Source organism: Embiotoca jacksoni, unplaced genomic scaffold (genome assembly GCF_022577435.1).
Source record: "Embiotoca jacksoni isolate LCO1_2020_lvr unplaced genomic scaffold, fEmbJac1.0.p SCAF_4, whole genome shotgun sequence".
Lineage (NCBI taxonomy): Eukaryota > Metazoa > Chordata > Actinopteri > Embiotocidae > Embiotoca > Embiotoca jacksoni.
Window position 1 is genome coordinate 20,766,874 of NW_027185392.1, and position 23,433 is coordinate 20,790,306.

Below are 23,433 nucleotides of genomic sequence, written 5' to 3' on the forward strand. Positions count from 1 at the left end.
TTTGATGGCACTAAAAAGTGGTCTTGGTCTGGATTAAACTGATCAGTGGTTTGGTTTATTTGCAGTCTGAAAACTGTATTTGCGTTGTTCGAACTTCCAAACCAATTTCAGGAAGTTCCTACCTATCATACAACAGAAGAAGTAAAAGACCCAGAGGAGAAGTAAAAATGTGCCACGGGAAGAGCAAATATAGGATTTTATTGTAGTTTGGGCTGACAAAGAAATCAAGTCAAGAAGTCAACATATAAAACAGAACTTATTCTCTAAGAGGGAAAATAAGTTCTGGTAGTAACACCATAATAATAAGAATATGGTGGCAACTTAATTAATGTCTTCATTCACTTTTCTTCATTCAAATAGAAAAGGCAACCACCCAAACTAACAACACGCTGACATCAGACACACGCCTTCTACAAAACCAACCAATATCAATTATCGGGAGGCGCCGCCCACATACATGATGGCAACAGCACGTTGATGTCATGCAAAGTTCTTTAGTGCACTCACAAATTGCGATGTGACACCAAAACTAATTGGATCAAATCAAAACATACTTACGTTTGTGCAGTAAAAGGTGGCAATTTATACTTTGCTGTAGTGGAAAATATCTGAGGAGGCTCCCTCCAATAGACACAAAGAAAAACTAAAAACTAACACAAGTACATAAGCATATAGAAACATTGGGCCAACAAAGAAAGCGTAATCAAATCAACGACATGAAAAAGTCTTAACATAAAAACATCCACCGCAAACCTGACCTCTAGTGGGTTTTCAATGATACTACATAATGTATTTTATGCTTAATAGTAACAATTCTGCTATGCAGAGATGTTCCTGTTTCAAACCATTATGTAGGGTGTATGAACTTGTGTTTTTATGATTTAAATTGACATTCACTTGGACATAGAGGGTGCAGACTTCTTTAAAAAAAAAAAAAAAGCATTATTATTGAAACTATTTAAGTCCTCATTGAGCCTCACTGGTGTTTCTTAATTACAATAAACAGGAGATTACTGAGTGTTCAAATTGAACTTTCTATGTGAGAGCAGAAACCACTGGGATTGGAGCTGAGTGTCACGGGCATGGGGGCGAAGTCAGCAGTACCATTATGGAGAGACACACATGGAGATGCATGTGTCTCGTCATAATTACACACAGCATGTTCAGAAGATCCAAGACATCAACACCCTAAATAATTTGGATAGAATAGGCCACTTCAAGTTCAGTGGTTGGCTAGAAAATGTCCAATTCCAGTTTACATGGTTCTTAGATTAGATGAAATAAAAGTTTAATGATCCCTGTTGGAAAATTGGGCCACTGCTGCAGCAAAAAAAAAAATTCTAATAGAGAAAGACAAAATTGAAATCAAAGTATGTTACACAATGAAAAATGAAACAGCTCCCATAGAGTGAAATTAATATGTGCAACTCATCTGGTATCTAATTGTCACCTGTTTAATATCTTATGTGAAAAGATATATGATCCACCTAATATCAGGAAGGAATATCAATAGCTTCGAATGTGAACACATCTCGCTCTAGATATGAGACAGACAAGACATTCCTGTTGATTTCTGAAACATTCGACAGGTAATTAGTTCCAACTCATCCCAGTATAACCTGCAGGCTTAACTACATCTGTCTAAATTAGAGTGAGGAGCAGAAAAGGCTCCTGAGTTATCTTCACGCAGAGTTGAACAGTAGTAGACATTTCATTTGCAAGATAAGGTCAGTCTTCCATAGCCGGACCTTTTGGCTTACTTCGTTTTAGCACTGTGAAAGTAGAGCTAAAAAAGCTGATTGAGGTGGAAATGAAGTCAGATATACACTTTGTCAAACAGTGTGGTGTAAATTGTTTTGTCTGAAGTGACTGTTAGCTGGCAGTGGAACACCTTCGCATCCAATTACAACAAAAGCATTGATTGGTTAAAAACCAAGGACATAATAAGGGCTGATATGAGAAAAAATGGGAAGAAAACTGATCTGCCTTCATCAATCACCAGCTGTAAAATCAAAATGGAAATTGCCATTTTCCTGCGAAACATCCAATCACTGAAAACTAAGATTAGATGGTTCAAGTAAAGGCCAATCATGTTTCACTCTTCACCAACTGTGGCGTGGAGAGTGGGAATCATTTTTCTCTGTAAAACATCCACTGAGCCAGACTAGGATCAGATAAATAAAGTACGCCTCGTGTTCTTCAGCCATTCAAAATGTAATTACCCAGCGCTGTATCTGTTCAGGTCTGCCTGTAGGCGAGTATCTGTCTGAATGGGAGGAATGAATAGCAAATGAAATGTAATTGTTTGTGCTGGAGAGCAGAGTGTATGAACTGAGAAGCTTTTTATCACAGTTTTCAGTGTGTAAACATAAAGAGCTTATTTATTAGCATCTACAGTAAATGTTCAACGTGCTATGTCAACCATAAGTATCATTCCAAAATGTGATGTCCAATTAGGAAAATATGACTCATTGTGCATAATGTTTTATAAATCAGCATTGCAGTTAACTAATCTCTTTTTCTGAACTTTTACTAGTATAAGAAATTGTACTGTAACATGTTTATTGTTTGGATTCTGTAACTTTCAAAACATTGATATAAACATATTTTCTGTTAATAAAAGAGAAAAAAAGAAATGAGGGGTACAAATCTACAAAATATCTCACCCCAAATGAGAAAAATAAAGTCTACATGACATGAACTATATTAATCCGCTTACACAATAACATGGAAAGTCAATAGGGAATTGAAGTTTGCTGAAATGGACCATATTTAAGTCATTTGTTGAATTATTTGGGTTAGAAATCACCAATATGACTGATTCAGAAATGAGTGTTTTCTCACCCTTGTTACGTGCACATAAAGATGGCCTCATCTGTAAGAAAAACAATAGGTTAGGTTAGGTAGTTACTTTATTAATCCCCGAGGGGAAATTTTTTTCGCTACAGCAGCATCTTTTTTTATTTTTTTTTTATTTTTTAGGTTAGGTTACAATACGAGGATGGATAACAAAATTCTGGGACTGCTACTGTTTCGTGTGACTATATCTATAACTGTTGTGAGTAAATAGTCAAATTTGTATTGCTTGATCAACACCAGTGATACACCTTTTTGTGATCACTGGTCCGGTCTCTGCGGGTTCTTAACACACCAGAGACTTGAGCAGAGAGCGCACCTCAAAGTTTGTGACAAATGTTTGGGGAGCAGAAAGAAAGGTGTGGGTGGTGAGGAGACACAGTTGTGTTGTTTTGGGTGAGAAATTTATGATGCGTTTTCAAAGGGCTGTTAGCGAGCACATTGCTATCATGAGTGCCATCATAGCACAGTTCAGCTCATTTGCGTCACATGTTTTCCCTCAGGCGCCTCAGAATATCACAGTAGAAGTCAGTGTTGACAGTCTGACCCTGGGGGACAAATTTAGGGGGCACAACCCAGGGATTGTCAAAGAAAACCCAACTGGTTGTGCTCCTGACCTTGATATTCGACAGTGACATTCCGCCTCTCAGAAACACGAATGTAGTCAAAACACCTCTCCAGGCTCATTGCTTCAGTGCTGTAGGCTCCCTGAAGCATTTTAAGAGTCTCTGTTGCCTATTTCCGGTTTGACCAAATTTCATGTGGGCCCTCCGCTCATGTCAATGGAGATATCACAGATGCACCCGGACCAGTGCTCACAAAACAGTGTGTAACTCGGGTGCTGATTTTGATCAAGCAACGAAACGTGGCGTACTTACTCACATCAGTGAGCGCAACAGGAGCCGTTGTGGAACTTTTTTTATCCCCCTTCGTACAACTAGAGGATTTCCCTCGTTGTGAAAAGTGCACACAGGTAAGACCAGGGTCAGAGAAGGAGGTCATGTGACAGAGGTCATGCGATAATATGCTAAAAGTGATTAAGTCAGAGTAGGGAAAAGTTCATGAGTGTTTGTGGTTGACTTTCATCCTGATTATGTGTTTGAGTCTTTAAAAAAGCAAAAATGTGGATTTGTTAATTTCATGTAATTAAATTGCACACATAATGTAACATATTTAACTTAAATAGCATACACTAAGTAACATTATGCACCTCACACAAGTCACTTATTTTAACAAAAAACTAAAAAAAATTCCTGAACCCTAACCATGTGTTTTTTGGTGCCTCGTCTGAAGGACTGACAGGTGTGCATGCCTTGGCCTGATATCAAGTTGAATATGGACTGTTGGTAAGATGTAGAAATCAAGCCACTGTCTGATTATGAAACTCTACACCTTGGTAGCAATTTCACGTTACTTTTGTCTCAGAGGAAATATAATATTTGCAGGTAACATGACAGGACAAACAAGCACTGGTTATCAGGTCCCAAGCAATGAGTGGAATAGAGAATACAAATATGTATTTTTGTTATGTTTACTTTACAAAACAAATGACATTTTTTCTTTGAACGCCAAAGTGTTGCAATGCTTGCTCCCCACCTCCCACCCCACCCCCCCCACCCCCACACCCCCACACCCCCCATGTGCCAGTCTGACTGGTCCATGTCTCCCTGTGGTTCGCCACACTACTTCTCATTTGACCTTTGAACAAAAATGCCGCTCACTGCCAGATTGTGTGCAAAAATGGTGCAGCATTTCTACTGGCACCCTTGCCCTTAGTACAATGTCTGCATGCCACTGCATTGAAGTAATGATAACTCATTGGTCATCTACCAATCTAACAAGCACAGATGGTGAAAATGTATACCAAGATTCTGTTAAACTCCAGAATCTTGATTTTGGCTCGTCACCACCCATCCAACAACACATGGCTACAGGAGATTGGCATGTTTTACTGCATCTGCTTCAAAGTAAAGTGACCAGAGACATGTAATAGAGACATGACAAAAGAGCAGAGCTGGATCATTTCTCACAAGGCAGTAGTACTGATTTTAAATTGCTGGTGGAGCTCTGTTAGAGCATCACATTTGCTGCACAAAGAAAGCGAGAGCCACTCTAGACTACATTGTCACATTGTCACATTTGATAAATACCGGCCCTAGTCTGTGGTGCACTCTAATGCTCCGCTTGAGCTTGAATTTTTAAAGATCTCAGGTGTGGAAAAGTACACTTTAAAGCTGTAGCACTGAAGGCACACTGAAAGTTGTCCTCTACATATTTAAACATCCAAGCTGCTGCCCCAGTGAGTTTAACTGAACACAGGAATAAAGATGGATGGATATGGAGATAACACAAAAAAGCAATGTGGTGAGCTCTGTTTGATAGACTGTGATTCATTCTGTTTTCCAATGGGGCTTTTTTGAGTTTTTTCTGGCATGTGAAGTTCTGAGACATATTTTGGAGAAAACCATCCTCTACAGAAATGCTCTGCTTCGTAGCAATTGTAAAAGTCCATATTTTAGCCATTTGTTTTGCTGAAGTACTACCGTTCTTTGGCTGCAGCTTCACAAGGAACCTTCTGGGGAAAATCCAGTTTTACTCTCTCATCAGGTTGCAAAAATTAGAAGTTGTCTTGGAACCGGTTGAAACATGATGGAAACAAATGAATAAACTTGGCTCTGTGTTTTGGGATGATCAACATGACTTCTGCCACTATGTTGATCCATCTCATCGCCCTTTAAGTTTTCATTCAACCACTCAGCATTGTGCGACCCTGTTGACTTTTAGAAAAATCCAGAAAATCAGAGGCAGTCGGCAGAAAAACAGAATTGGCTGGTGCTTCTCAGAGACTGATTCATACCACTTCAGATGGTAAATGGTCAGCACTTATATAGCGCCTTTTTTTTATCCTAGTAGTTACAAGGCACTTTACAATTTCCATCCCATTCACCTTTTCACACACATACTTTTGGCAACAGCGCTGCCATGCAATACATTGCCCTGCCATCAAGAACAACTTGAGGTTCAGTGTCTCGGCCAAGAACGCTTCGGCACGTGGACAGGAGGAGCTGGAGATTGAACCGAAGCCACATTCACTTCAGATTTATGCCAAGACAATGTATTAATTTCACAGAGCAAAATATAAATGTTGTGCTTTGTTGCATTTCCCTATTTTGCTGCACTTTCGCTGAACTTACATTTCTCTTTTGACTTTGTCCTCAAGAGGAATTATTAGTATGAATCACATTTTCATGCCTTTCCAGCCCTCAGAAGTTATGAAAAATGAGAGGCAAAAGCATTATGTTACAAAACTGTGTAACATTAAAAAAAAAGCACTAAAAAGCACAAAAGAAGCAGGGTAATTTCAGGGAAAAGGCCTTCTGAAATTCTGAATATTAGGTGTGGAATATCTGTGCTGAAATCCAAAACAAAGCGATGAACAAGGTGTGTAAAAAAGGGTTACATAAATAATAGTTTCTAAAGGCCAAAATCTTTGGAGGTCCTTTCCTTTTATAAGTATACTGTGATTTAAGGGGGGGCACGGTGGTGCAGTGGTTAGCATTGTCGCCTCACAGCAAAAAGGTTCTGGGTTCAAATCCAGTCCTGGGCCTTTCTGTGTGGAGTTTGCATGTTCTCCCTGTGCTTGCATGGGTTCTCTCCAGGTTCTCCAGCTTCCTCCCATCATCTAAAAACATGCACCTCAGGTCAGGTTACCTGGTGCTGCGCTAGTGGCAGCCTGTTGCAGCAGCTCCCCCCTGAGAGCCCCCCTGCTGTAGCAAAGAAATTTCCCCTCAGGGATTAATAAAGTGAAATAAAAAGATTTGCATTTCTATCTATTTCTTAGTCACTGCAACTTTTTTTTCAGTCAGCACCTTCAGCAACATGGAAGAAGATTATGAAGTTTCAGGCAAACAAAAAACTACACAAAAACCCATTACTGTAAGAAAGTCAGAACTCAGTGAAGGTGTGTGTGTGTGTGTGTGTGTGTGTGTGTGTGTGTGTGTGTGTGATGTGTCTAAGAAAGAGTGAGCAGTCCGGAAGTCAAACAATGACTTTATTCAACACATCATCAACTCCCGATGGATTCAGCTGCCACCATAAACAAGTTTTACATGAAGAGGGACTCAGCAGAAACTTCCAGTTTTTCTGCAGGCTACAAAATACAACACACGTAGATAAAATAACTTTAAAGATGTCTTGGCCATATCCATCCAAAGCTGCATAATTCTGGATTTTTCTGAAAAATGATATTAATTGTGTCCTCGCATATTACAAAGTGACGCTGCAACAGAGAAGAGTGCGCCATCCACTGAGACGCTATAAAGTCCTACCTCTTAAATAAAAAAAAAAAGTTTTGCTATATAAACTTTATACATTTTTATTTTGTATACTAAAGAGACATTGATATATATATATATATATATATATATATATATATATATATACAGATAGCCTATATAAACTGCCTTAATCATCTATTGATCTATCAATTTATTACTTCATGTAAATGAATGTAACAGTTTTTTGCTGTTTTTTTAAAACCCCATTCAGTTTCCCCTTTTTTTTCTGCAGCCTTTAGGGACAGACAGCTTTAATGTCCCATTAATTTTCTTTAACCACTTAAATGGACCTGTACAAACAAGCTGTAGAGCATTTTCAAATATATAGGATGTGTTTTAACGATTAAGAATTTAATTAGGCTGTTTAATGACATAAAAGGACTTCACCATGCTGTTAATTCAGTATTTAAGGTTTAGGTTTAAAGACATAGCATTTCTTTTAGTAGTATCTATGCTGACACCTTTCACACTCATGCTATACATCATAACTGTATACTGTATGGCAGCTTTGTACACTCTTATTTCTTATAACGGCTTTGTGTCATAAAATTGCACTACATGCTAAATTACAACCCTGTTTCCAAAAACGTGTCACTCCGGGCTAAAAGGGAGAGGGACCACACAGCTTTTTCTCAGCACACAGATCAAAAGCCAGCATCCGTGATGGTATGGGAGTGCATTAGTTCACATGGCATGGGTAGCTTGCACATTTGGGAAGGCACCATTAATGCCAACAATGAAACAAAAAAATTTGACAAAGGAAACCCTGAACTGTTGAGCAGCTGAAATTCTATATCAGGCCAGAATGGGACATTTCACCTTCAAAACTCCAGCAACAGGTCTCCTCAGGTCCCAGACATTTGCAGAGTGTTGTTAAAAGAAGAGATAATGCACCACAGTGGTAAACATGCCCCTGCCCCAACTTTTTTGAAACGTGTTGCTGACCTCAAATTCGAAAAATAAGCATATATTTTACAGAAAACAATAGATTTTCTCTGTATCAATGTTTGATATGGTGTCTTAAACAGACTTTGCCACTCTTCACAATGCATCACCTGACATCTTCCATTGCATCTGTGAAAATGATTATGACTATTAGAAACAGATTAGACAATTAATGTAACCTTCTAGCCTTCTCTTAAGTGCAGTTTGCCCAGTAGGTTTAGTAAGCCCCTACCAGCCAATATATTTGGCATAGATGTGTGATGATAACGTCCTATTCAATAGTTTGATAACAGTTAGATTGGGTGAATGTGGTGGCTGTACATTTTCAAAATTCAAACAATTGATTATAATTAATAATTGAATGGGGATTTGACTTGCCCAATGTCAATAAGCAAGGTGCAACAAGGTGCAGTATGAAGCATTGTAGAAATAAATTGCGTTCGACAGATTTCTTCAACAAACCCTTTCATCATTTCCCACTTTGAGGATTCAAACTGGTGAGTTGTATCTTCATTTCTACTTTTGTAATATAATATTTCTATTCAACAAAACCCCAACGGTGGATGAGTTTCTCAAATGTGCTCCATATCCTGAAATTACTTTCACCTTGGTTGGTTCATGCATAAAATGATCCTTTCTGAGACAACTACTGGCCATTTTTGAGATTCTGTACAATGTGGTGTAGAAAGGCCTGCAACAATTTTGAATACCGGCACCACAGTATAACTATTCTGCAAGGCTGAAACTATTTTTTTGTCCTGCCCCGAGGCCATCCCTCTTCCTCACTCCTATCTCCCCTCTTCTCCTTTTTTGCATTCATTTAAAAAAGGAGCCAAATGGTGTTCTTCTTCCCCAACTTATCGCCACCAGCCACAGTCTGGCATTTCACAATGGCAGAAAATAAACATTTGGGCAGCGATAAGAATTGTCCTCCCTGTTTTTGGCATCATTGTTGTAGACAAACATTGGAGTTAACATTCGAAGGCATCCATCTCTCCCACCGCACTCCATCTTTTTTTCCATTCCTCTCATATTTGTGTTGAGGGAAACGGGAGCGGAGAAAAATGAGGAAGGGAGATACAGATAGAGATGCATGCAACACACCTGTCACTTCAGGGATTCACAGATTTCCGTTGATACCCTCGCAGTCATACGCGCACACACAAAGAAGGACAGAGATGTAAAAAATGGCAAAGCCAAAAGCCAAGGTGCATGTGCACTGCAAAATAAACTATTTTATTTTAACATAAATCATTTTAAGTTATCACCTTTCACATCTCTGAATTCATTCTTCTATTACCACAAATTCCTCTTCAAGGTCAGTGTGTAGCCAGAGCTGGTCCCAGGGTGCACCAGCTGAACGACATGTAAACAGCGTAGACATGTTGCTATAGTATAACAAGGATAATAATGCTTATTTATGTAACTGTTATGCTTGATGTTAAACATCCACTTAAAGGGTCAACGCACTGGAGACATTTTTTTTTTCCCACTTACAATACCTCCTCTGATGAATGTGAAAATCAATGCACAATGCTATGTTGAGCATATGCACAGTGATGATGTACCCTAGCCCCTAATAAGCAAACAATAAAGCCGGAGTTAAGCCCTGTGCATCTTCAGCGTTCATAATGTCATGCTCAATTCAAGAAGTGAATGTCAGGTGCCTCCTTTCACTGTAATTGCAGATCTTATGACATACTGTATAAATCACTTAGACATCACTTTACTTTCAAAGTCTCTATAACTGATTTGACCTATGCAGGAAAGAACAGTTTTTATCTGAATTTTTTTTTATTTATTTTGAAACGTCGAACACTGTTTGACTTCTGGACCCAGAAACAGAATAAACACTCTGGCCTTTCATTTTTGGCTGCCTGTGGGCATCTTTCTGGAGAAAAACTTTACTTTTCTCACAGCACAGATCATCGAGGCACGGTGCCACGGCAGAATGGATACGGAACCTTAGCATGAGCTTGTGCATGTGTGTATGTGTGTGTTTGTTTGTCACAGTAAAAAAAAAAAACAGAGAGAGAGAAATTATATTGCACGACTCCAGTTCTATTTTTGTCCTGGTCAGAGATGACAGCTATAGGAGGTGTTGGAAGAAATCAATATTGATTTGTCCTTCTTTGTTCGACTTTTCTCCTGATTAGCAAAAGTAGCCTTGTTGAAGGTGACTCATGCTTGTGTTCATGTGGTTTTCTTGTGTTCATTTTTTTTCCTCAAAGAAAAAGTATGTTTCGTGTTTTTTATTTTTTTATCAGAACACTTTCTTGAATGTCATTTCTTTTGTGGATTAAAGTGGCAAACAACCTTTTACTGTCTGTCGGGATGTGATGCAGGCCCAGCGTCAGCCGCTCCAAACTCTTTGTCTTCAAAAAACCTTTTGGTTGCAAGAAACACTCAAAATAAATGATCTAAAAACTACCATCATGAGGTTTTACAAGTGTCTTAATCCCTTTTACTTTAGGTTATTTTTTTTCACATTGAATTATTATTATCAAGCAGGTGATGATAACTTTAATAGAGCAGTGAATGTTCTTGAGGACTGCTGATTTTAATGCAAGAGTTCACGAGCCATTGGGCGATCACTTTCTGAAATACTCTGACTGATTATATACCCATAGTTAAGCAGAGTTAAGGCAATGCTGCTCAGATGACAATATAGTACCAGAAAAACATTCCAAATCTCACATAACTGTTGACTAAGTCAAAACTTGTTGCTCCAAGCAGTTTGACGGTTGACAGCAACAACAGAATGAGTTTGCTAGTTTTAACAGTAGCCAAACACTGCAGCCGATTTCATGACTTCTCTGACAACTGGACAAAGTGGATCAGAGAAAATATTAGTGTTATCTGTAAAAATATGTATAAATTGTGATATGCAGGAGGTAAAAATACTTCCTGCTTTCTAGCTAAGTGCATTATTGTTAATGTTCTGTAAAAGTTTTGTGCTGGAGTTGCAAATCATCAGTTTGATATCAAAGGTTTGCGCATTTCTTTGTGCTAAACTGCAGAAACGCACAATCAGCTTACCTTAGCGACAGCGTGCTGAAACGACCAGTTTCTTTCAATGTTACTCTCCACATCAGTTAATTTTTTAATGAATAAATAATCCTGACAAATACCGCAAACTTGAACAATACCTTATTAATTAGACCTATATTTGTAGATGTCTTTATTGACTGCAGTCTTAAGGCTTATTGCAGGCAGCAGCCCCAAACTGCACTCAGATTACATCTTTGTTTTTTCCCTCTTTTTATTCCTTTTACTACACACATAAGGCTGTGTCCCTTACAAATAAATTTGTATATATATAAATAAATAAAGTCATTTTTCTTCAAAAAACAATTCTTAGTCTCAGAACTCATTAGCACACAGGTTGTGCCAGCTCTGTTTTGTTTTGAGTAATTTATTTTTTTAAATCTCTCAGTAGGAAGTGAATTTGGCTTTGTGAGACTCGCAGATAGTGTTCAACTTTCTTTGCCGTTCTCTCATCTGCCTCCATTTTCCTGCCTCTCTACTCCTCTAATCTCCCATCTCCCTCTGTCTTATCTGCCTCTCTCTTTTTAATTCCCCTTCCTCTGATCTGGTCTTTTCACATCATCATTGAACTGAATGTGGCCCGTCAGGGACCCTAAATTCAATTCATTAATCATTTTCCCTTCAGAATTATATTGTAGCTTCAGTTACGATAAGACACACATTATTGGAGCAACACACATAATGTGGACCCCCTGCCCGAAGTGGGGGTTTTAATTTACTTTTTATCAGTCCAAGAATTCATGTTCAGTGTTTTTGGATATTTTTTTAAAGAGTAGTTGTTTCTCAAAATAGAGGCAACATCTTCTTAACAAACCATGTTAGGCAACTTTTATAAAAACTGATGCTCGATTATTTTATATCAAGACAAAAGTATCCATTCTGTTGAGACACAAATACAAGTACGGGCCAACCTAAGGTAATGAATGTAGTTCAATTTGTGTTGAATACAGAGGCATTTTTTCAGGTTTTTCTGTGTGTGAGCATCTACATATGTCTGACTCCAGGCTCACTCCTGTTCACCTGTTGCCCCCACAGAAGATTTATGAATGAGATCTCAGGCTTGCAGCCATTAATAGACCTCTGCTTGCTGATAGTGTGTCGTATTTCAGAGCTGTGTCAGAGAGGAGAGGAGAGGAGAGGAGAGGAGAGGAGAGGAGAGGAGAGGAGAGGAGAGGAGAGGAGAAGGAGAGGAGAGGAGAGGAGAGGAGAGGAGAAGGAGAGGAGGGAGAGGAAGGAGAGGAAGGATAGGAAGGAGAGGAGAAGGAGAGGAGAAGGAGAGGAAGGAGAATTTGAATCTTTTGAGAATCCATAGCTGTTTGGCTCAAAATGATGATGATGATGATGATGATGATAAAATGATGATGAGATGCCGACAGGGTGTAAACTACGAAGATGATGATGATAGTGATGAATAAAATAATGAGAAAACGTTAAAGTGATAAAAAAAAAAACAATGTTAAGTCAATTTTGAATTAAATTGCAAATAAAGAGGATAATGATGATGTAATGATAAAAGAGATACAAATTAGAAGGATGTTAATGTAGAAGGTAGAGGGAATAGTTATGGGTACTGATGATGAGGGGGAGGAGGAAGATAACAAGGAGTATTGCAATGATGAAGGCACTTGTAAAGATGATGATGATGACTAAGATGATAAAAACAGTAAAGGGATCAGTAAACGATAAAAATCTGTTTGTCTGTTGACTCCGTCATTTCCAAATATCAGCGTATTAAACTTGGCGCTCTTTCCAACAGCCTGCACTGTTACTCAGGCCTCGTCTATCCCAGCACTGTTCGGCCAAATGAGTCACGCACACATCATCACAATGAGATGTGTAAACGAATTTATCCAACTCGTGGAGCAACTGGGAGACAGAGAGGAGATCCCAATCCCTCAGTCAAAACGTGCCACTGCTGGACGTGCATGGCGCGCTCGTCACATTGCATCAGTCATGAGTGCTTCCACGGCAGCAATCATCTGTCATGTCCAAACGTGTGTTTGGCCTATGGGGCCGCCCAGTAATAAAAGGGGAGGGGGTGAGGGCGGTGTGTGTGTGTGTGTGTGTGTGTGTGTGTGTGTGTGTGTGTGTGTGTGTGTGTGTGTGTGTGTGTGTGTGTGTGTGTGTGTGTGTAACAGGGTCTCATCTTTGGGTGAGGGTGTGTTCCCGGTGGCCAGATGGGTCGACGACCGTCAATTCGACATAATCCTGATCAGTCACTGAGATGACAACGAGTGAGAGCGGGGGACCCAGAGCTTCGTGCGTCAGTGCGCATTGGAGAAACGATAAATCAAATGACAGCCAGAAAGCGCTGGTGTAGGGCGCCATCTCTCTCCCTCTCTCTCATCTCTCTCACTCCCCGTCTCAACCCCTCTCCCCTTCACTTTCCCATCTTCCCTCCATCTCCCTCTCCGTGTCTCTCTTACCGCTTTCTCATTTTCTTTTATCCTCCCATCGTCTCCAAACGCACACAGGGCTGCTGCCGTTGCTGCTGAATGAGGTTGTGTTGCTGGACTGAAAGAGACTGAATAGCCCTCCTCCCGTTCCCCCATGCCTTCTAATGCAAAATCTATCGGAACAACCACTTTGATATGGAAATTGATAATTCCAGCACCAGGCACCCATCTGCGCGCGCGCGCTAAGTACGCACGCATCTTTTTACAGTGATCACAGCTGCACACCAGCTCCCCCATCTCTGCCTGTCAATTTCACCCTATACACACAGTAACAGTGTGATGATGGTCGTATCTACTCGCACAGGCACGCACACACCCATGCAGAGAGCGCCGCTGCGCACACAGAAGCAGCAGCTGCCCCTTCGTGTTTGGCACCCAGTAACTCGAGCACCACCTCCCCGCTCCCAGCGGATCAGCCCAGGATCTCCTGATCTGCAGGCTGCCGCTCCATCTTCCCAACATCCCCCTCTGTTCAACAGCTGTCCTGCCCACCACAATATAAAACACACAGGTTGTGAAGCGATGCGACGATTTGTAAGCGAATGACAGAACATTGCACTGTCGTTAAGAGGATGACACAACTAGTCAATAGGTCGCATCGTGAACAATTTGCCCGAATTTCTTCCACAGTTCCTCCTCTCTCCTCTCAGTGTTTTCTTCTCTCCACCTCTCTTTCTCTGCCCTGCGCTCAGTCTTCCTCTCTGTCACAGAAATGTCTGAGGAGTGGACCTTTTCCAACAATGAGCAGACCGTCCGAGCAGCTTCATGTTCTACTAAAAGCTGGGTTTACTTTAGTCAAACAAGCACATTTGAGGCTACAACAGATCTTGCGATCCACGGAGAAAAACCTCTCAACGTGGCAGCATGCGTGTGTCTCCAGTACTCAACCCGGTAAACCCACAAGTGTAGAAGTCCCCCGCCCCCGCCAACACTGACAGCTGAGCCCAGCTTGGACACAACACGGCGATGTTTCACGTGTCTTACCTTGAACGGAGTCTCGGTCTGGCAGGTAGGAAGAGGCAGCATGCAGCTTTACGGTCCGTTCTGCAGCAGCAAGGACGGAGAAAGCGAGAGTATTATCCCTGGACGTGCGATCCAGCAGAGAGAGAGAGAGAGAGAGAGAGAGAGAGAGAGAGAGAGGACTACAAGGAGTGGGTATGCAAGAGGAGGGATGGGGGACAGAGGCGCGCTAACGCAAGAGCAGAGGGGGTGGTTCAGTCCGAGAGTGGGGTGATGTTGAATTGGGGCAACGGCCGCTCCCGATGAGTGGCACTACCTACAGGACACACTGAAAGGAAAATACATATATTTTAACATTTTTTTATTATTATTTTGATGTCAGCGAGGAGTGTTTCAGAAATGTCGAGTGCGCATCCTTCAAATGCCAAAGCAACCCCGATTTAAATATCACAGCAATGTTCCCATCGGGACTTAACGCATCTGTGATTCTCAGTAAAGCAAAGAGTTTCTGTTGACCTTCTCAATCTTCTCTCTCATCCTCATCATAATAGACCGTTGATATGTGTAGGATAGAGTATATTATAACATAGATATACTTTTTTTTATTTACTATGACAAGAATATTTTACACGCAGTATTAGTCTAACCTCTGTGGCACTGTACGCATTATTGGCTGCAGTGTGCAGATATTAAGAAATATAGGAGGGTGTGCTGCACTCATGTCTCCAGACGTAGTAATTACATAATGTTTAGTCTCAATCACTGTGTGGGGTTTCGGGGAAAAGCAGGAAGCCACGCACCGGTCTCTATCTTCCTCCATCACTTGTGCAACTTATTGCCTCCCCAAGCAGTGTCGCGCAGCTGCTTTCCAATCTGGGCACGTAGCAACGCGCCTCAGTAGTGCGCGCCCCTGTGAAGGGGCAGGGAGGCAGGCTTACACACATGCACACACAGAGAGACACAGACAGACACTGAGGGAAAGTGGGGAGATCCAGCTGTGCAGCAGACGTCATTGCCGGTCAGCTGGGGAGGTATTGATTATCTCCCATATAAATTGTGCATGAGCATTTGTTTTGGCATGTGTGTGGTCAAGGGAAACACAGACACAGACAGACACACAGAGGAAGGCAGAGAGACAAAAACGTCAGGATCTTCTGCCACTCAGACCATCCCGCTCTCTCTCATTTCTCAACCCAGTGATGAGGCACCCAGAGGGGCAACACTGACTCCTCTAGGTTCTTATCATGCATGTAGTAGCGATGCCTGAATGGATGCCATCACAAAAGTGATCCCAGACCTCATTGTTAACAGTGAGTGAATGTCCACTATCGTGAAAATGGAGTAACTTGAGTGCAGAATCCGAACAGAGAAATGAATCTGAAAAAAATCAGTTCATGTACATCAAACAATGAAAAGAGCATCATAATAACCATAGGTGAAGTGTTATTCCTGCATAGGACCATTGGCCACATTGGATTTAATTAACACTAGTGGGTTTGCAGGTGGGTTGAAACGTGGGGGTCTGTGTGAACAAAACAGCACACTTCAGCCTCAGGGTAACAAAAAGGTTTTTCCATCCATGGACACAATCCCAAAACATGGTAAATTCACTTTTCTGCAATGAAGACTTTATTCAGCAGTTCTTCTTCATCTTAATTATAGAGACTTGCCCCGTACTCTTTGCTGCAGTTTCCTGTATTTGTGCTCATATTTCTTCATGTGTTCTTAACTGGTTTAGTCATCAGTCCAGATGTAAATTTGCACTCAGTTTATTTGGTTATATAATCCCAGCCTTGCATAATTAAAGGTTATCAAAATTCTGTCAGATAAATGAGTCAATGTGACTTTTGCAAATAAACTTTGATTTGCTTGTGAATGTGAATTAACCAAATAATTTTATTTTGTTTTTTTCCACTAGAGGATGAGTAAGTTTCAATCCGTGCAAGTTAAATAAAAGGCAGAGGGTGAATGCTATAAAAACCTGAACACCTAAGGGGCGAAAAGGCTTTCAAATATGAATTTGTTCCTTATGGCTGTGTCACGTTACAGTTTAGATTCAGCTTTTATTTGGACTCGTCAGTAATGGCATATATAAATATATTGTGCAGCACATTTGTTTGTTCTAGGTGAGCAATCAGGCTGGTGAGGAGTTTCATGGCATTTACATTTATCTAGTGATGCTAATAAATTAATATAGAGAGGAGGAGAGGGCTCAAGCTCCCAAGACCACTGTGATATGGTTTACTGTAAGTTTCATGGAAAGATACCATTAAAGAAATCAGTTATCTCTCACCGCTAAGTCTGCAAGATTTCCCACGAGATATGTATTCTGGATTTTTCAAATCCACTTTATTTCTATAAAATTGCACTAAAACAACAGAAATTCTAAATGAAAGAGCAAAATATTTTGACGTTTTTACAAATTACTGTCACAACTAGAATACCAGTGACAGATATTTGCAGTCATTAATCTGTGATGGTCAGTGTATGGGAGGTTTATTAGTGTTATAATGCAGGGATTTCTTTCCCAGTTACTTTTCAAAGACATATAGATGTGGCTTAAAACAGTTGTGGTGAGTTATTGCTATACAAAATAATGGACGAGTAAATGACACAGTGATAGAAACAAAAAGAATGTCAAGACCAGCACATATTTAATTGTAATTGTAACTTAAACAAGCATTTTAAATGTCTTAAGGTAAAGGTGTCCTCTACAGGAACCATAAGGAACCATAGGAAAAAGAAAAGATCACCAACATTACCACAATATGCCATGCAATAGCAGAACATTTATGGAAGGATGTTGAAAAATAGTTTAAAAAAAAAATAAAGAAAGTCCAAATATTGTATGCCAAATTCCACACAACAGTTTGTTTTCTGAATGGATTTGTGGCTGTAATTTCAATAGTATATCGGCATTTAATACAATATACAACAACGTGCCTCCAAAAATGTAAGATACCAATATTTTTTTAGCAACAAAAACTTGGTCTAAAGTTCTCAAACATGTCATGTCTGAGTTCCAAAACATATTAAACTGAACTCTGCCCTTTAAATGAAATTAACGTTGAAGCCCAATAAAAGGGGCAAGTTTTTTTTCTTAACCCTGACAACAAATTCACACAAGTACACATCAGTCTCTGCTGTCTCAAGGCTGTTCCTGACTGTCCTTGTCAAACATAATCAGTTACGCCCAAAGTACTGCTCTAATTAATAATTAATAATGAAGTTGACTTTATGTAGTCCAAAAGACTGAAAGTGTTCCACCCTTTTTATCGAGGATACTTTAAGGTTGCCAAGTATCCCAGAATGCAACAGTTGATGGCAATGGTTGAGATTGTGTGCCAGGTTACTGCTATGATTCACATCCTGGAACTGTTATTATGTAATTTCATTGAAAAATAATTCTGGTTTAGTGAAACTTAGCAAATTTCTCCAGTGCCCACCATTTTAATTAAGCGTCCAGATTCTGAGACTCAATAGAACTGAACACAAAAAACAAATTTCTGTAAATAATACTACAATGCAAAGTTTGACAGAGTGGATTTGTTTATTGGTGAACACATCCTAACCACTGTGGAGTATACTGTAATTACTCTATACATGGCATTGTCTTGTTCCTAAATGTTTATCCCCATAAATCAGTTCACGCCTACCATTTGCAACAATATGATCACAAACAAACCTGATTTCTGTTCATTACAGATACCCACCCAGCAACTAGGTGGGTTATTTTTCATTTTTTTGTAATCCCATGAAATGATTTTAAACGATTGTTTCACAATTTGATAGAGACAGCAACAGAGAAACAATCCACTCAAATAGAAAAGGTTTAATTAGGTTCCCCTCTGCTGTGAAATTGAGGCAGAGACACACTGACAGAGCAATAATATTTTGGGGGAATATAAATTTAGGCTCATCAAAAAGCAAATAAGGTGATCCGTCTTTTTTCTTGATCACTGCTTTGTGTCTAGACTTTTGTTGCCTATGAGTGCATGCCTACATTTTAATAATCAGGGAAAAATCTGTTCATCGCTCTGGGATATGTACTCATTTACTTATATTTATAGGCATGCAGTATGATAAACACTTACAGTCTTTATAGCCGTCCTTGGTTTGATCAGTGGATTGTTCCGTGGGTTTGGATCTCTTAGTTTTATCGACAGCCCTGACAATGATGATATACGTAGATGCTGCTCTGCAGTGTTTAATGGATTTAAATTCTCCAAACTTGCCACACTTCTGCCCTTTGCCCCGTGAGCACAGAGTAAACTGTGATGGAGAGAGAGCAAGGTTTGATTGGCCTTTCCAGTGATGGAGAGACAATGTGTAACATTATTCTCTCTCCTATTTATGTTGTTTGTGTCTACACTTTTTGGGGGAATTAGGTTGACTTAAGCCAGCAAATGATTTAATCAATGATTGTGAAGATGTACAGTGATGACTGTACTGATTATACAATGATTATCATTTTTGCCATTGGTTCTCTTGCCAAATAGACAGACAGACAAACAGACAGATAGATACGATACCTCCTTCTGCCTTTTCCTTTCATGACTTCTTTTTCCTTGTTTTTTTATTTTTTATTTTACGAGTTCATCCATTTCAAACTTGCCCGTGTTTTAGTTTTGTCTTTGTAAATATGTTCTGTTTGAGGAATATCTGAGAGCTGAAGCTATAAATGGGACAGAGGGATTACGAGATGAGAGTGATCCCTTTAATCTTTCCCTTGTTCTTCCTTCGTCATCCTGGTGCTTATATTGGTAATTATGATGTTCAGACAAAATGAGGATATTTAAACGACATGCTTGATGTAAATATCTTAAGTTTTATTTCAATGCTATATTGGCTTATAGCTAATAGGGTGTGTAATAGGGTGGGAATTGGAATACTTCAGGCTGAAGAAAAGGCAAAGCCATGCTAATGGGGCTGGATTTGGGCTCCAAGGTGCTAAATATCCACATTAGCATGCTAGCACACTCACAGTGACAATTCGAATGATTAGCAGCTGATATTTACCAAGGTCACTAATTTGATTTAGCTCGCTAGCATGTTCTCATTTGTTAAACAGTAGCAATCATTACTTCGCATATTGCTGAGCTAGTATAGAGACATTATTTTGTTTGTCTGCCAGAATAAAAGTTAAGACTGAAGAATTGACCCCACAGGGATACTGAATATGTCTTACAGATTTCACATCAATAAGTAGCTGTGAAGGTCGTTCACTTAAAACCGCAATTGTAATCTTGAAGGCATTAAAGGAAAAGTCATGGGATCACTGAAGTCCGTCGGATTCACCCTGTCAATTATGACTGGGTACCTGCAATCCATCACATAGCTCTGGTGACATTTTATTGTACTCTGAAGAAAAATCTGGCAACCACCAAAGTAGTTAGGATCCACCATCTTGGAACGATTAATGCTTGTACAGAGTTTTATGAAACCTGTTTCGGTCTGGACCAAAATGATTCACCAGCCAACAGATTGACATTCTTATCCATAAATCCATCCCAATAGCTTGAAAATAGCTTGAGCGTAGAACATTTATCTTTATTTATTTATTTTGATAAAAAAAAATTGGCATGAAGTGTAATTTTTCAGATTTTAATTAACAGTGCTAACATGCATCCTCTCTCCTTTCGACCTCCAGGAAGCAGTGTATATTCAAGATATCGCCTGAGATATCACATGCTGTAAATGATCACCGCCTGACCTCCACAGCAGCATAATGTCAAATAATTTATCATCTCAGTGGTACCAGATTGCAGATAGAGCCACCTGTCACCTTTTTTTTCTTTGTATGTACTCCTTGGTGTCCTTTCTTTGTCAGAGTGGAAGAAAATTACCAAATATCCCTGGAAATTGCCTCACTATCTCATCACATGCTCAGCGGGAAGACAGAAGGCTTTCTGATTGTCACTGTTTTCCCATCAGTGAAGATTTTCATAGTGTCTGCATCCGACGTAGAAAAAAAAATCCGTTAGAGTCAGGGTACAAGTGAGTTGCACTGTTTATTTGACACTGACAGTACAGTAGGTTGAAGTTATTAAAAAAAAAAAAATCGCTGTCATGGTTAAATGTTAAATGGAAACTGGGGATTAGGGTTAGAGGTTTGATATGATTCTCTGGCCCATTATCAACCCTGCTTTCTACTTCTGAATTTAAATACAACAGTACGCCTTTGCTTTACTTGTGTTATTGCATTCAATGTTGTCAAAAGTCTCAGTTGATAGTTTATAAAAGAACGAGACACACTCATATGTTGTAAAATGCCGATCGCATAGCCAGAGTGGGGCACCAACCCACACTACTACACTGACCCAGTTCTAGCTCAAGCATCCTAAAACTGAGATTGTTCTCAAATGGGGAATACCTGAGCTGCATAGGTATGAAACAAGGAATAGCTGAAAAGCAGGATGCCAGCTCAGCAAACCCTCCCTGGATAAATAAAGGCTTAAAAAAAGACAGGTATGTGTGTCAGATGGATGGCAGCGTTAGGTGTTTGGGACACCGAGACGGTCTGGAGGGCAACTCATTGACTGCCTTGCAAATAGACAGCTGGAGGAGTAAATTGGACTCACTTTTGCCACCAGTGAGTAGAGCTCAATGGTCTACATCACCGCTGGGAATCACAACACACATCCCAAGATGCATGCACACACAGGTCGGTGAAAAGTTGCACCAAGACGGACACACATATGATTTTAATTGGACTTGGTCTCATGAACATGAGACTTGATTTAACAAGACTTGTTTAGGACTTGCCTCTACTGACCTAACACTGAACTTGGCTTAACTTTAAAACATATCAGACAGCAACAAAGAGAGAGCACAGATGTGTTTAGCAACTTTACATTTCCTTCTGGGAAGCTGCCCCATGGCAAATACCGCAGTTGCAATGAAAAGACCACAGCTCTGAATGACTGGAACCAATTTCAAGGGACACCTCTATCAAAGGGTGCGCCCTACAAAGGGGGCTGCCTTTTTTACTGTAGTACTGACAAAGTAAACCACTAAGCTGGCCGATCAAACGCTTTGCTTCACCTCATGTCTTCTGTGACAAGTTGCCCTTCCGCCAAAGGTGAGCTAGCGGCAACATGAAAAGAATTATACAGAGGAACAGATTTGTGTGGCTTACAGTGATAGTCAAGTCAAAAAAAGAATGGGAAGAGCCAACACTTTGGGATGAAAAAGACCTACAGCCATGGTAGTAGCTCTGGGAAACTGTACATGCACACAACCACACTTTGATCTAAGTGCCAATGTCGGTAGGATAACATGGCCAAAATGTCGACCATATTGATGTTTAATTGGGATAGTGTTTATCATGTTCACCTTCTGGGTTTAACAAGTTAGCATGCCAATATTTGCCACTTTGCTCTAAACAGCTGAAGGTATATTAACTAAAGCTATTGGGTACATTATCAGCTTTGCATGTATTTCAATTTTGAACTGATGATGGTGCTAGATTAAACAGAAATTTAAATTAAATGAACGTTAATGAAATGGGGTAAATTAAATGGTTTACTTAATTTTCTGTCAAAACATCCAACAGTTGTCAAAGTTTTTCACTCCAAACCAAAAAATGTTGACCTCAAGGTGAGTGGTTAGTGGACTACTAAAGTCAGCAGTAGGAAATCCCTGAACATTTGATTTATCCACTAGTTGTTGAGACATTACATTCAGGACTAAAGTGAAAAATTGGGCTAGATACCAAATTACTCCAGGTGGGTTGGATCAAAATTTGGATCTGAAATAAACCATTTTCAATGGGTTTAAATATTTGGTTTTGAGAAGCAGACTTTGAAAGAAAGGAACTCCTAAATGTATAACTTCTATTATATGAATGTAAAGAAAAGAGAACAAGCTTTTCAAGAAAAGAGTCACAGTTTGATTAAGTTGAGTTGAAAATACATATACACCAGACGAGTGTCTCTCACACAGTCAACTGCAGAGCACACACATTGCAATGCCCTGCTCACCTCCTCACAATCCACCTCGCACAAATACCAGCTTGAGATAATTCTCTTATTTTGCCTCACTGCAGTTTGCCCGATTTGTGTCCGCCTGAAAGTTCTCCAGATAATCTTCTCATCTGTTCTCAGGGAGAGTAAGTGTGAGTCACTGAAATGTTGTTTAAAATATGAACCCCAGCAAGAGGTGCAGGCAGGGAGGTGAGGAGACTGCAAGCAAGAAGGCAGGAGTCGTCTGACCTCCATGGAGGTGACAGAGATGCCAACTCGACCAAGAGGCACATGAATGAGTACAGAAAGCTGGAGTCGGCTCCTGAACTCAAACACATCAGTACAGCAAAGAGAGTGGGTCTGACAAGGGCATGCAATGTTACTGTGTATTTATTTAACATTATTGGTCTTCCCTTACACTTCACTCACTGCACCAACATACACTCAAACACCTGTGCATAAAATGAACTGCCCTGTCCTTTATATCAGCCGGAAGTTATCGGAGAGGGAGGCCAGGTACAGCACGGTGGAGAAGGAGTGCCCGGCCATCCGGTGGGTGGTTGACTCCCTGCGCTACTGCCTCCTGGGACGCCCATTCACCCTCTGTTCGGACCACGCTCCGCTCCAGTGGCTCCACCGCATGAAAGATACCAACGCCCGGATCACTCGGTGGTATCTGGCTTTACAGCCCTTTAATTTTAAGGTGGTCCATAGGCCGATGGTGTAGATGACCGTGGCTGACTTCCTCTCCCGCTCTCTGGGGGTATGTGGTGGCGGGGCGTGGTTTGGCTCAGCTGCAGGAGGGACTGATTGGGGGAGTGGTTCAGGCAACGGTGCCTGGAAGAGGCTTAATTGGCACAGCTGCAG

At 40.3% G+C, this 23,433-nt stretch overlaps 1 protein-coding gene across 1 annotated transcript in view; it reads right to left on the minus strand.

The window, feature by feature from the left end:
* The window catches only part of LOC138208602 (protein phosphatase 1 regulatory subunit 29-like), a 238,361-nt gene extending 223,657 nt beyond the window's left edge, over window positions 1-14,704 (minus strand). Inside the window, exon 1 of the mRNA XM_069166606.1 lies at window positions 14,627-14,704. The gene's annotated coding sequence lies outside the window, so the exon portion shown is untranslated. The remainder of the gene's footprint in view (window positions 1-14,626) is intronic.
* Between the last annotated feature and the right edge of the window lie 8,729 nt (window positions 14,705-23,433).